A 12433-nucleotide genomic window follows, 5' to 3' on the forward strand; every position below is an offset into this window, starting at 1 on the left:
GATGGTGCCAAGTCACAGCAGTAAAAAATGAGTTCCTTGTGAAAACAACATCTGCCACTTCAGCAGTGAGTCTGTTGTTGTCCATTGCACAAATCCAGAAAGTCCAAAGAACTGCTGGAGATATTAATATTTCAGAGACCCTTTTGGCAAATCCTAGTTCTTTGCTTAGCCATGGACTTTCTTTTTAATGTCCATAAACACAAGGGACCCTTTTTGTCTTCACTGCTGGCAGTGATATACATTATAAGTTAAATAAGAATATTTTTAGTAATCCAGATAAAGGAAGGGCAGGTAGTTTTTCCAGTAAGGTATCAGAGCATCTCTACTGACACTCATCCTAAAAAAAAGGCAAACCCAAATCTCTCACTCTTTCCATCCCAAAGTGAGAGACACACACTCCTTTCTCCCAGATCAGTCTTCTGAAAGAATTCCAATAGAATTGCATCACTTTCAGGACTTCCCGTCCTGAATTTTCTTTAGTGTATCCAATTCTGTACATGGAACCTATAAGCAAAAGGTTGGGATTTTTCTGCCTTGTGCTGTGTGCAGTTGTGGTGGGCTTTTTCAAGATGCAGAAAGGAAAAAATACTGTCAGGCTTTGCACAGAAGTACCTGTCACTGCTTTTGAGCAGCTGCTGTTAGGTATGCTTGAATTCAAACGTCCAAATATTTTGTTATCATATACTTGCACTGCCTGGAGAGTCAGTTCCTGCACTGGGCCTATGCTTCTTGCCTACAGGATTTTCCCCTCCTGAACTGGAAACTAATGTAAGAATATCAGTAGTAATAAAAGTATCCTGGGCTGAAAGTTGCTGTTATGAGAATTTAAGGAAAAACTTTTGCCCTTTTTTGCATGCTCTCAATGAGTAAATGCAGATCATTAGAGTGCAGGCCATGCAGTCTTAGCAGTTGGACATTTTGATAAAACCCTTTTGGAGCATTTATCAGCAAAGTGGGAAGTATTGGCAAGCCACACTACAAGGAAAGCAATGCCATGCATAAGAATTTAAGAAATTGTTTCAAACAAAACATTTAATTTTCCATCAGCTTCTTCTAATGATTGTCAAGTTATATAAGTTATTGGATTTTATTCATAAGAAGGCAACATGATTAATTAGAAACGAGACTTATGAAAGAAAAAGTTCACTGCATTTTCATCTTGATCTAATTTTTACTGGTACCTCTGGTATGAGTTCATGTACATGCACAAACATTCTGTTGAATGATCTTTATGTAGGACATAAACATTGCTATCACGAAACATTTCAACCAGACCCAGTAAACATTTTTTTTCCCACCTGTGGGTAATTTTGGAATACATGTTCATAACAGTATGAACTGCAGTTGAAATTAACTGATCCACATAATAGAGACCATTCAAATAATATAAAAGTTCACCTATATTAATAACTTATATAAAATATGATTACTTGCTCTTAAACCAACAAATCCTGGCAGCAAGGCTGATAAATTTTAAATTTGCAAAAGGCCAGCAAGTTTTGGATAAACTTCTGCTTTTATTTTCCACTTTATGAACGTGCTTTGAAAGCCTTTTCTGTTTGGAACATAAATATTAATACTGTTTTCATTGAATTCTGTCATCTCACAGATGGGAAAATCAAGTAGCTGAATAGTAAGTTAACCAAGGAACAGAATTCTTGAATCAGATGGCTGATTTCTTACAACTGTTTAGAAATGCTTCTATTAACCTGTCAGCCTATATTTGCAGCAGAGCTTGGGAGAACAGGAATAGAATGACTCTTCTTTAGTCCCAGAACATTTATTTTTATTTGTACTGAAGGTGACCATCCTATCCAATGCAATTTTGCCTTAATTAATTATAGCTGTCATTTAATTAAGTCATATTGAAGGATACAGGTGCTTTGTGGCCTCCAAAGGAAGGGAATATTCTTCAACCTGGAATATTTTTACCAGAGAACATTTAAACTGTAAAAATAGAAGCTTTCTTCTGAGGAGCTGGAAAGTCCATCTAGGTCTCTTCTAGGTGTAGAAATTGGCAGGATTAAAGCAAATACTGAAGTGACATTAAATTGCAGAGACTGTTGGAATAGGCCCATGTGGAATTACTTAGGATGTAACCAGAGTGTGGCCATCAGTCATGAAATGCAAACCAGGGAAAGTTGTGAAGATACCAGGAGAAGGAAATGGCTAATGAACCATATTTTCATTATTAGCTTCTTTTATATTCTATTTACAGACTATTGCTTGTTTGTCTGTGTTTCTGTGCCTCCTCAGCTGAGAGGAGGGAGGGAGGCAGACAAGAGTCAAATTGTTTGATAGCATTGATGATGGGCTTGATTTTGAGCACAAGGAAATCTGTGCTTTTTTCTTCATATTGGTTACTGACATTCTGTCAAATACAGACTCAAAAGCACTAACATTTGCACATAGTTAGAAAAATCTGTATTTTTCATGGATGTAGCTTAAACTTTTTAACACTGTGCCACTAAACTGATGAAATTTCAGCTCCAAATAATTTATATCCTATTATAAATTAAAGCAGCCTAAGGGCTCTGTGCAACCCAATTGAAAATTGCAATGATACTCTATTAAAAGCAGGAGTAAAGCAATACAGTAATAGCTTATACTACCCATTGACATTTACAACATGATTATTTTTTACCTTTGGTTGAACCCTTGCTTCCCTTGGATTCATTAAATTTTGTGATATATTTGCTGCCCTTTTCTCCTGGATGTCAAGTGGGTTTTACTTTTAGGAGTCTGAAATATAACAGCTCCACTGGAAACTAATCCCATGCACAGGTCAGACAATCTGTTGTTGCTGAATAGGTTCAATGCAGTAAATAAAAAATCATGTAGACTGTATTATCAGTCTTTTCAGTCAGGTCTTGAAGTGCTCCAGTGTTCTTAAGAGGTCTTTCTTAGCCAAAAGCTCTGCTCCACCAGCTCATAATTTCACTGCTGTTCCTCTTCTACGATGTCTTGTGACCAGGCAAAACCATTCAGCTCATCCACCCCACAACTGTTGCACATTGGGGATTTAATAACTTCCCTCTAACTCCAACTGCAATGTTTTCTCCCTCTGTTATAGAAAAAAGAGAGGCATAACACAGCAATGCATTAAGCACATATTTTAAAAGCCACATTTTTAATCTGCTTGGTACTTCTTGAGAGAGAGAAGATGGGAGAGCTGGGTAAAAAGAGTTGTTTAGGGAGATAGAGGAATTCTTCCAGAGGCTTAGAGAACAATCCATAAGTCCAGAGTGAGACATTTGCTGTGATTTTTAAATAGCAGAGTCAAACAATGAACCATAACAGTGAGTTGCATGAAGTTGTGTATTACCCTGACTGCACTCAGAACTCCAGATTTCTAATGCCATATTTTAAGGGCAAAGAATTAAGAGAAAAATTTAATAAACTTTCCTCATCTAAAATAACTTTTATCAATCATTTGGAAGTCAAGTTCTATTGCACTATTGAAATAAGTGACTAAGAAAAGTCTTTGTCTCACAGAGCTTATATGAGGTAGGTAGAAAAATTTTTTTATTGCTCCATTTATTTGCAATGGTGATAGGATACTCTTAATGCCCATGCAGTTGAGCCAGAGGACAGGCTGATTATTACCAGAAAAGTAGGATGAAGGAAAAGATGGATGTGAAACTGCCCTTCTAACCTTCACTTAGAAAATTAATGATTACTTAGGTTACTTTAGATATCCAGCTATTTTTCACGTTATGAGACAATGTCAAGGGGCATCATTTAAAGATAAGTCACTCAAAATGATGAAATTCACATTCACAAGAGGGAAATTCCTTCATTGGTGCTGTGAAATGCAGGACATAGGTTAGCCACTACATTACTGTAAATGCCCTAAATTCCCTGAGGCTTTTGCTTTACTTGCTCAATAGTTAACATTTTGGCAGTTGTGTAAGGTCAATTCATTCAGCAAATTCATTACTAATTATGTGGGTGTTGCATGGGGTCCAATCAAAACCTACATATCCACAATCTTCAAAGGCATTCAGTGTAGTTTGCATTTGTTTAAGTTCTGATTTGCATTCTTTTCATATTTTACAAAGATAAGAATTTCACAATGTACTGCATTTCTTCATATCATTGCATCCATGTCTTTCAAAACAAAAAACTTCATTTCTTTAATGATATTACTGATCTCTTAAGTTTAAGGTCTTTCTGAAAAATCCATCCATACGTGAAAATAGCCATACTCAGACAACAGGTTGATCTTACCCCAGCCACAGGGGCCAACAGCAAAGGCTGAAGGAAAAAGAGAGAATAACAGGGGAAGCAAGACGTACATGCAATGAGACTTTTCTTCCAAGTATGGTGTGTCTTCCAAGCTTCTGGCAATCTGGAAGGCAATTGCTGGGTGGCAGAGGAATTTTCTGACTCAGATGATAGCAAATCACAGTGCTTAAGAGGAAGAGAGGAATTTTTTTCCCAGTGATTCATCCAATAGCTTTTAAAAACTATTTTTATTTTGTCCCCAAAATATTTTGTGGCAATATATTCCACCAAATTATTAGACTGTGTAAATAAATACTTCTGTTTCACGCCTGCTGGCTGATCAGTTCGCTAACTACATCCTACATCTTTTATTATCTGAAAAGGAAAGTTTTAACCAGGAAATAAGTAGGAATATTATTTCTCATAGTATCTCTGTCTATTTTTCTGATTTTAAAAAGTCTATTCTGATTTTCTCGTAGAGAAACTTTTCCAAATGTTCACCTCTATGTTGAGATGAATTGCACTTAGAGCATGATTTAGCCTCAAATATCTGACTTTTAGTTATGAACGTTTTCTGTAGCAGTCATGCCTGGGAATACCAGTAAATTCCATCAGACCCTACACCAAAGACACTTGTTTAGATAAGGAAGGTAGATGTGTGTTGAAATTAGCCTCAACTAATTATATCAATCAATGGAAGTTTTAAATATAAATGTTAATTGAATAATTTAAACATATACATAAGTTTATATTATTCTATATATGTATGTATTTCTATATATATATTTCTCTGTATCTACATCTTAGACACCTCTGGCCAGGCAGACCTAGCAAAGGAGAAACCAAACTAAAATTAAAAAAACAAATCTTGCTGTTGAATGATTTGTAATATCAGGTTGAGAGCTCAAACAAGTCCCATTTACTTGAAACACTTTGAATCCTTTATAATCCTGTGATGCATGATCACACTGTCTCCCATGTATTTATTAAAGGGGGAAAAAAAACAACCCACACTTGAAGTGCCTAGAAATTGGCTTTTAGAGCAACAAATGCATGAGCTGAGATCTAGTGGAAGAACTCAGAAGGAAATGGATCCCAAGCCTCAGATATCTGGGACATTTAGAAATACTGGATTATATTAAAAGAAAATGCACCCAGACAAGTACCCACCAGTCTTAAAATTGAATTGGTTATATATTTCTATTTTTATATTTCTATTTCTTTTTGTTGTCACTTTGTAATGAGAAACCTGATTGCTCATCGAGCCCAGGTGAGCCATTGCTGGGTGTGCTAATGGTGGCCCTAAAGGAGAAGCCCACAAATGACAAACCCCAGTATCACACTGTGTAACAATCCCCAAGGAATCTACGTGGACCAGCAAGTGTCTAGGGTGTCCTTAGGCCCAGAAGGTTTGAGAAGGAGTCTCCTTGTGAATACAAATCACAGCCCTGGGCTCCAGATAAGTCTTGAGCCTTAACAGTCCCAGGTTTTACTCTGTGCATCTAAGCACTTCACTTGGGATGTACAGAAAAGGCTCACTGTTCCTGGAACACAGGCTCTCCAGTACTTTCCCACAACTTCATCCCTTTCCCCTTTACGTGCAAACTATCAGAGCAGCTTTTGGGTACAGAAGTCCATGTTTGGTAAGTTATTTTTAGTTATTCTATCTATTGAAACTCATCCAGAATCTAATCTACTGTACCAGCAATGTAAGACGTCTTGTGAGAAGAGGCTAAGCATTGCATTTCTGCTCAGCTTGTATTTCAGAGCCTCATTAAATTCTGCTGAAGGTTTTGGGGGTTTTACAATATCATTATTTATCTGTGCCTATTAAAAAATTCCAAAGTATCTGTAACTCCTTTATATGCTGCCTTTGCTGTCTCACAAAATTAAGGCTCTTCAAAGAGCTTTGTTCTTGCTAACACCCAACACAAGGTTATTCCCATTCCATCAGAAAAAAATGTATTTGATGTTAAGAATTTCCATATTTTGGTTAAAATAGTTGTTGTCACTCATTTTGTCAGTCTGTTGCATCCATTGCATTCAAGGCATAGTAATACCCAGCCAACCATGTTAGTGAACAAAATCCATTAGAAAGTCTGATGCTTGACTTAAAGAAGACTATGGCTCATAAAACTCTGCTACTCTAAAAGAATTATCAGCTGCTGAAATCACTTCAAAGTAATCTTCTGTTCCAAATTAGAGTGCATCTTTGCAGCTTAATCAAGTAATTTAATTTACAGCTGCAGTTATTATTTATGGCTTATCATTCATATATTATAAGCAGTTTGCTGCAAAATACATTTGTAATGTTGATAGGTACATTAACATACATCATTTAAATCAATACATTTTTAAAACCAGAACATCCCTAATGGACAAGTTAACAATCACTGTGATGCCTTCAAAATGTCTAAAGCACAGGGATTGCCTCACAAGCTGTTTGCATTAGAACAGATCTATCAATTTGCAATAGTAGCAATAGCATTGCTTAACATTTTGTTTAAAAATGCCTCTAACACAGAATAAATCATTAACAGCAGGAAGGAAAGAAAGGGGAAATATATTATCCAGGTTGCTTCAAGGATAGGTAGATATATCAAAATATTAAAAGTTGCCCACAGAGAGTTTTACAATTCAGTGACATGTGTGTTGACAGATATATAAACTAAAATACTGCAGTGCTGGATCATTCATAAGGACATAATGGAATTGCTAGTCTTGTCTTCCATCTTCCTGATAAACTTCTGACCATCATCTGAATAAGAGTCCTTATGTTTTCAACTCCTAACTGTAGTGACTGCCCAGCTGCCTTGCAAGGAGCTTCAGGGACGTCCCTCCCTGGATTTAATGCTTAAACACCATGGAAACAGCTTCCTCAAAAGACCCATCCAGAACAGCACAGCCATCCCTGCTGATTGAATCTATTTTTCCAACCACCGAGTTGTGAGCCTGTGAAAATAATTAAGCACAGGTGTTTGAGCAATATGAATATGCTGCTCTAATGGTGTACACACCTGTGAAAAATAAGTATAAAATACCTACAGATAGGTAAAAAATGGGCATAAAATTCTCCCTTCCTCTAGTTCTGCAGGAATGCAAGGACCAAGACAAGGTGGGCACTGACAGATCAGGCCTATGGGCTTGGCAGGATTCAGCTCTTTGTCTATTTCCTCAGCATATCAGTATGCTGGAATCTGTATTATCCGGACAGCAGTTTTCTTTGTTCACACTCACAGTTTTGCCTTGTTTTGTCTTCATTCCACCTTCCTCTCCCTTGTTCACCCTCTTGCACCAGCACATCGTGTACCACCATCCCACCTGTCAGGCTGGTCCCAAACCTGTCCTTTATCTTTCCACAGCATCCTCCAACCATCCTCACGTCAGTCTAAGTGAGGCCAACAGTCCTCTAAGATATAATCTGTCCTCTCTTTCCATACAGCTATAGTGACAAAAATCTATCCTCTCACCTTGGATCTTGCTTATTTCAGTTCCCATTACTTTGACATCAATGAAAATAAGTAGATGAATAAATTAAGTAGTCCAAAGAGATAAAAAGTGTTCCTGAGAATTTGGATGATGCAACATTTGTGAGGTAAATCAGAATTTGCCGTTCTGATTTGCAAATGGCACATGGAAAATTTATGGTTTTTTTGCCTCAATGAAAAGCTGATGTTTCAGCCTGCTGTGAAATTCATAACGGGTGTTCAGTGCTTTTCCATTATCAGCAAATCCAGAATTTCCCAAATATTACTGTGTTAGGGCTCTAAGTACATTTTTGCTTTTGCCCTCAGGTAGATATTTAACTTTCAGGCATCCACCCAAGCTCATGAGCCTCGATCTGTGTCTCTCCTCAGATCTGCTGATTTAACTGTGCCTCATGCCTGAAACTTTATCTCTGGGCTAGCAGTGGTGGCAGCCTTTTGCATCTGAGGCGTGGAGCTAAGCTTGAGCATGACTTTAGCGGGAAGTTCACAATATCTCCTGTTCATTTTCTCCCAAATAATGTCCAGCAGCACTGAGAGAAGGCTGGCATGGGCTGCTGCTGTGCTACAGGAAAGCTCCTGCTGGAATATTTCAGCCTCAGTTGGAAAGGGTAAGTGACAGGTACCTCCTGCAAAATGCTGCCTGTTGCCAGCTCGGTGCTGCAGCCTCAGGAGGTAAATACATCATGGATAGCACACAGATATCTTCAGCATTAAGGCTGGTTCCATAAAAGAGCACAGATAAAAATGTCCTGCCTGTCACCTCTGAGTTTTCCTGTGTTTGCATTATTTCCTATTATAAAATGCCAATAAAAAGCATTAAAAAGCTGTAAAAAAGTGCCACCATCCAATGGCTTATCAGTAGTGCAGCTTCTCCTGGAACTTTTTCTTCTCAGCTTGCATAGGGGAACCCAGTGGTACTCCATTACCCATGCAGACATCCTTGGATGGTGGACCATGCCAGCTTTGGCTGCACATCTGGGCTGCTGCAAAGGATATGAGCTTTTGGGGGACAGTGTCCTTTCCAGGAGGGGATAGAAAAACTGTTGTACTAACTTGACCCTAATTCCATGGCCATCCTTTCTTGTGTATCCCCACAAGGTTTCCTTGTGTATCCCTGCAAGAGACTGTCACAGGGATTTAATTTTAGATTCCTTGGTCAGTTTTGTTTGGGCTGAGGTGATCACTTCAGCTTTCTATCTGCAAGAAACAGGAAAAGCCATAATCAAAGAGAAAATGCAGTCTTGACCAGGAGATGGACACTTACTAATAATTGAAGAAGTCAAAGAACACTGATGTGAACTGATGGAGATAAATATTCTAGTAAAAAACATAAGGAATAAGTTAAACTGGAGGGAACATGAAATTTATTAGGAATCCTGAGTCCTGACAGGCACTAACTAAACTAAAAGCAAAACTGGCACATGGCTATGTGCTTGGATCCAATTAATTGCTTGACATATCAAGAGTCAAGAAATCTTAATCATCAGTCCTTCATTAAAATAGTTTGTGCTTCTATGTCCCAGCTAATAAGGTTCCTGGAAAGCTGAATAGTTAATATGCAGTATGGGGAAACCTGGAGTTATGGGAAAAGTGCACACTATGGATGGAGGGCAGCATCTCAGTTCAGCTAGTGCTGTGTGAGAGACAGGGTCTGTGCCCAGTGAGAGCCAGAAGAGAAGACAAGAAGGGCCCATGGAGGCAGCTTGGGGGGATCTGAAGAGCAGCTCCCAGGGTCAGGATGAAGAGTTGTGCAGGTAAATGGACACCATCTATTCAATACACCTGGCTTACTCTGCTTTTAACTCCAGCATGGCTAAAGAATGCTGTTATCACTTAGCTGCTCTCACAACACACCTGTCTTCAGCTCCTGCGGCAGCACTGGTTTAGCCATCACAGAACACACAGGGAAGGAGCTGCATGAAGGAAAGCTCCCCTTGGATGGGTGTTTTCCTCCTCCCAGCCTCTGCAGGTGGAGCACAGGGGAAGAAGCAGCAGGTGCAGAGGGGCCACTTCATGGTCTGGTTTCATACATGTGGCTTCCTTCATCTGCAGTCCGAGCCAGGCAGGATTTGTGCTGCTTTTTTTTCTCTGACAGCTGCTGTTCCTTTGCAATGCCTGCCGAGTAAACTGTGATTAAGAACCTTTATTTGCCAAAAATTGTGTCACTGTCACGAATAAGTAGAATAATGTAAGACAATTAATCGTGCTGAAACCCACACTCCAAAATGTCTGAGGTAATTAAACGTGTTGTTATGATGAAATTACCTCAAAATATGTTCAATACTATGCAAGCTGATCTTGAGGAGGAAGGAAGATGGTTGACAGTACTCATTAATGTTTATTATGTGATTTTCAAATGCTCGAGCATGGAGGTGTTTCAGGCAGGCAGAGGGACCAGCATGATGCCTGCTGGCAGAGGAGCCATTCTCTAGGAATGGTGGATGCCAGCTCCCTGTGGTGCCTCCTGCATTGACTGTGCTTGGATTATTGCCATCTCTTTCTGTTTCAGCAAGAGCACTGAGTGTAACTCTGGAGCAGCCACTGACAACAGAGCCAGCAGAACATGTTTGCAATTCAATATTTAAGACAACTGTCTTTCATTTAATGCCCTTGAGAATGAAAAAAAAAAAGTGACAAATAGGAGAAAGAGAAAAAAGCATTTTCCTTAAGTATGGGTAAGCAGAAGAGGCGGGCAGGTAAAAGCAGGTAGGAATTTTAAAAGCATTTCAGTGAATTTTGTGCTATTTTAAAGGTGCCACCAATACTTAGAAGCTCATGAGAGGTGTGCAGACCTGTCAAGTGTTCAAAAGTCACCTGACAGTGACATTTTATACTGGACCTGCACAACTCTTTCTGTTTCTCTTCAAGTTTCACTTTCAAAGCTTTTAGTTCAACTTACTTTGGCACATCAAATGCTGCAGTGTGATGTCTTGACTGCACCTCGTGAAAGTTGCCTGGCATTTGGAACAAGAAGTTTAGAGCTGCAAGTTTGCTAAGAGGAATCACAGGGATTGTGGTGTCCACCAACATCAGCAAAGCACCGGTGGTTGCAGTCACCTTGCCCCAAAGCTTAGTGGAGAGAAATCATACATCCTTCAGCCTTCTGCAAAGCCAAGTAGTGCTAAAAAAACCCCAAAAAACCCCAAAAACAACAACAACAAAAAACCCAAAAACCCAAAAAACCCCACAAAAAAGAAAAAAAACAAAGAAAAAAAACCCACAACAAACAAACAAACCAAAACAAAACAAAACAAAAAAAGCAAACCCCAAAGAAGCAACAACGAAACAAACAACCCAGTAACTGATTGCCGGTGTCACTTAGGAGAATTCTGAGATTTGCTCTCCTTTACCCACATCATCCCTGCACCAGACTTTTATATTCACATGTCAAAGACTGAGGGGTACAGGATTTTCCTCTGAGCATCATAACCAGAGGGGAGAGGTGAACCAAATCCCAGAGAATGGTGCCTATTATATGGGCTGTGCCTGAAGATATCACTATAAATAAGGGGGGGAAATGCATGCAAATCAGCAATAATCTTAAATAAACCATACTATTCTAAAATCTACGCCTGGAGCAGATCCACTGTCAGGTGGAACAAAGCAAAAATACTTATAAAAATAAATGCTGATCCTATTAAGCCAAGCAAGGAAGGAAGAAGATATCTTCAACATCTCTTTTAAGATAGGATAAACTGTTCCCTCATGTCTCCATGATGACTATCAAAAGTTCTCATGCCTTCTGTCTCAAATGGGTGATTTCAGAGTGTCTCCTCCAAAGGCTGGATTGCATCTGTGAAAATCTAATAAGTATGGGCAACAATTTAATTACAAATTATATTTGTTTCATTTTTCAATACTCTTGTATTGAAACCAAAACACCAAGATGATACAAAGAAGAATGAGGATGTGTCCTTAAATAGACAAAATACTACTTAACATTTTCAGAGAGGCTGTAAAATGGAGCTGATAAGAGTCTCATTAAGTGAGCATCAACATAATGGGAGAAACTACAGGAAAGACTTTTTGTCCAGTTTTCGTACAAATGCAGCAAAACAGTTGGTGGTAAATAGTGTTGGAAAGACTTCTGAAATGCTTAGGTACAATTTAAAGTAAATTCCAGATATTTCCATCAGCATCATGTGAGATATCCAGCAGTGAGATTGTGATTTCGTTTGTTTCTCTGAAACGTCTGCCCGCAGGACAGAGGGGTGTGAGAGGCAGGACCTGACCTGGTGCCTGCTCAAGGGGAAGCAGCTCTGGAGCACAGCACAGGAGCTCACTTGTAGACTGTGGTGGCTAAACTCTGCTCGTCTGACTTCTCACCCAAATCCTTGTCAGCTAGGCTAATCATGGCTCCTAATTCAGGTCCATTGAAACTCAGGAATGTTTTTTCCTTTGGGGAAGTGGGGTTAAGTGGAGTGAGTAACCTCTGCTTGCACAAACACCATTTGCTGCCAGCGAGCGTGGCCTTTGCTTGTCTCTGGGAATAGAACTTGTTGATAGCCTGAAGTCATGAATGCAATTATTTTGCGTGTCATCACCACCCCTCTTGGCCATGATAGTGCTGCACCCACCTATCACACAGAGCTGCTGCATGATGCACTGCTGAGTGCTGAAATTATTCCCTCTGCAAAAATAACACACGGGTCAGCCCACTTGTTTTCAGCCATGGCTTTTCACCACTCTGTAGTAGAAGTTGCAGTGAAGCATCATCT

This window comes from Sturnus vulgaris, chromosome 1 (assembly GCF_052056855.1).
Source record: "Sturnus vulgaris isolate bStuVul1 chromosome 1, bStuVul1.hap1, whole genome shotgun sequence".
NCBI lineage: Eukaryota > Metazoa > Chordata > Aves > Passeriformes > Sturnidae > Sturnus > Sturnus vulgaris.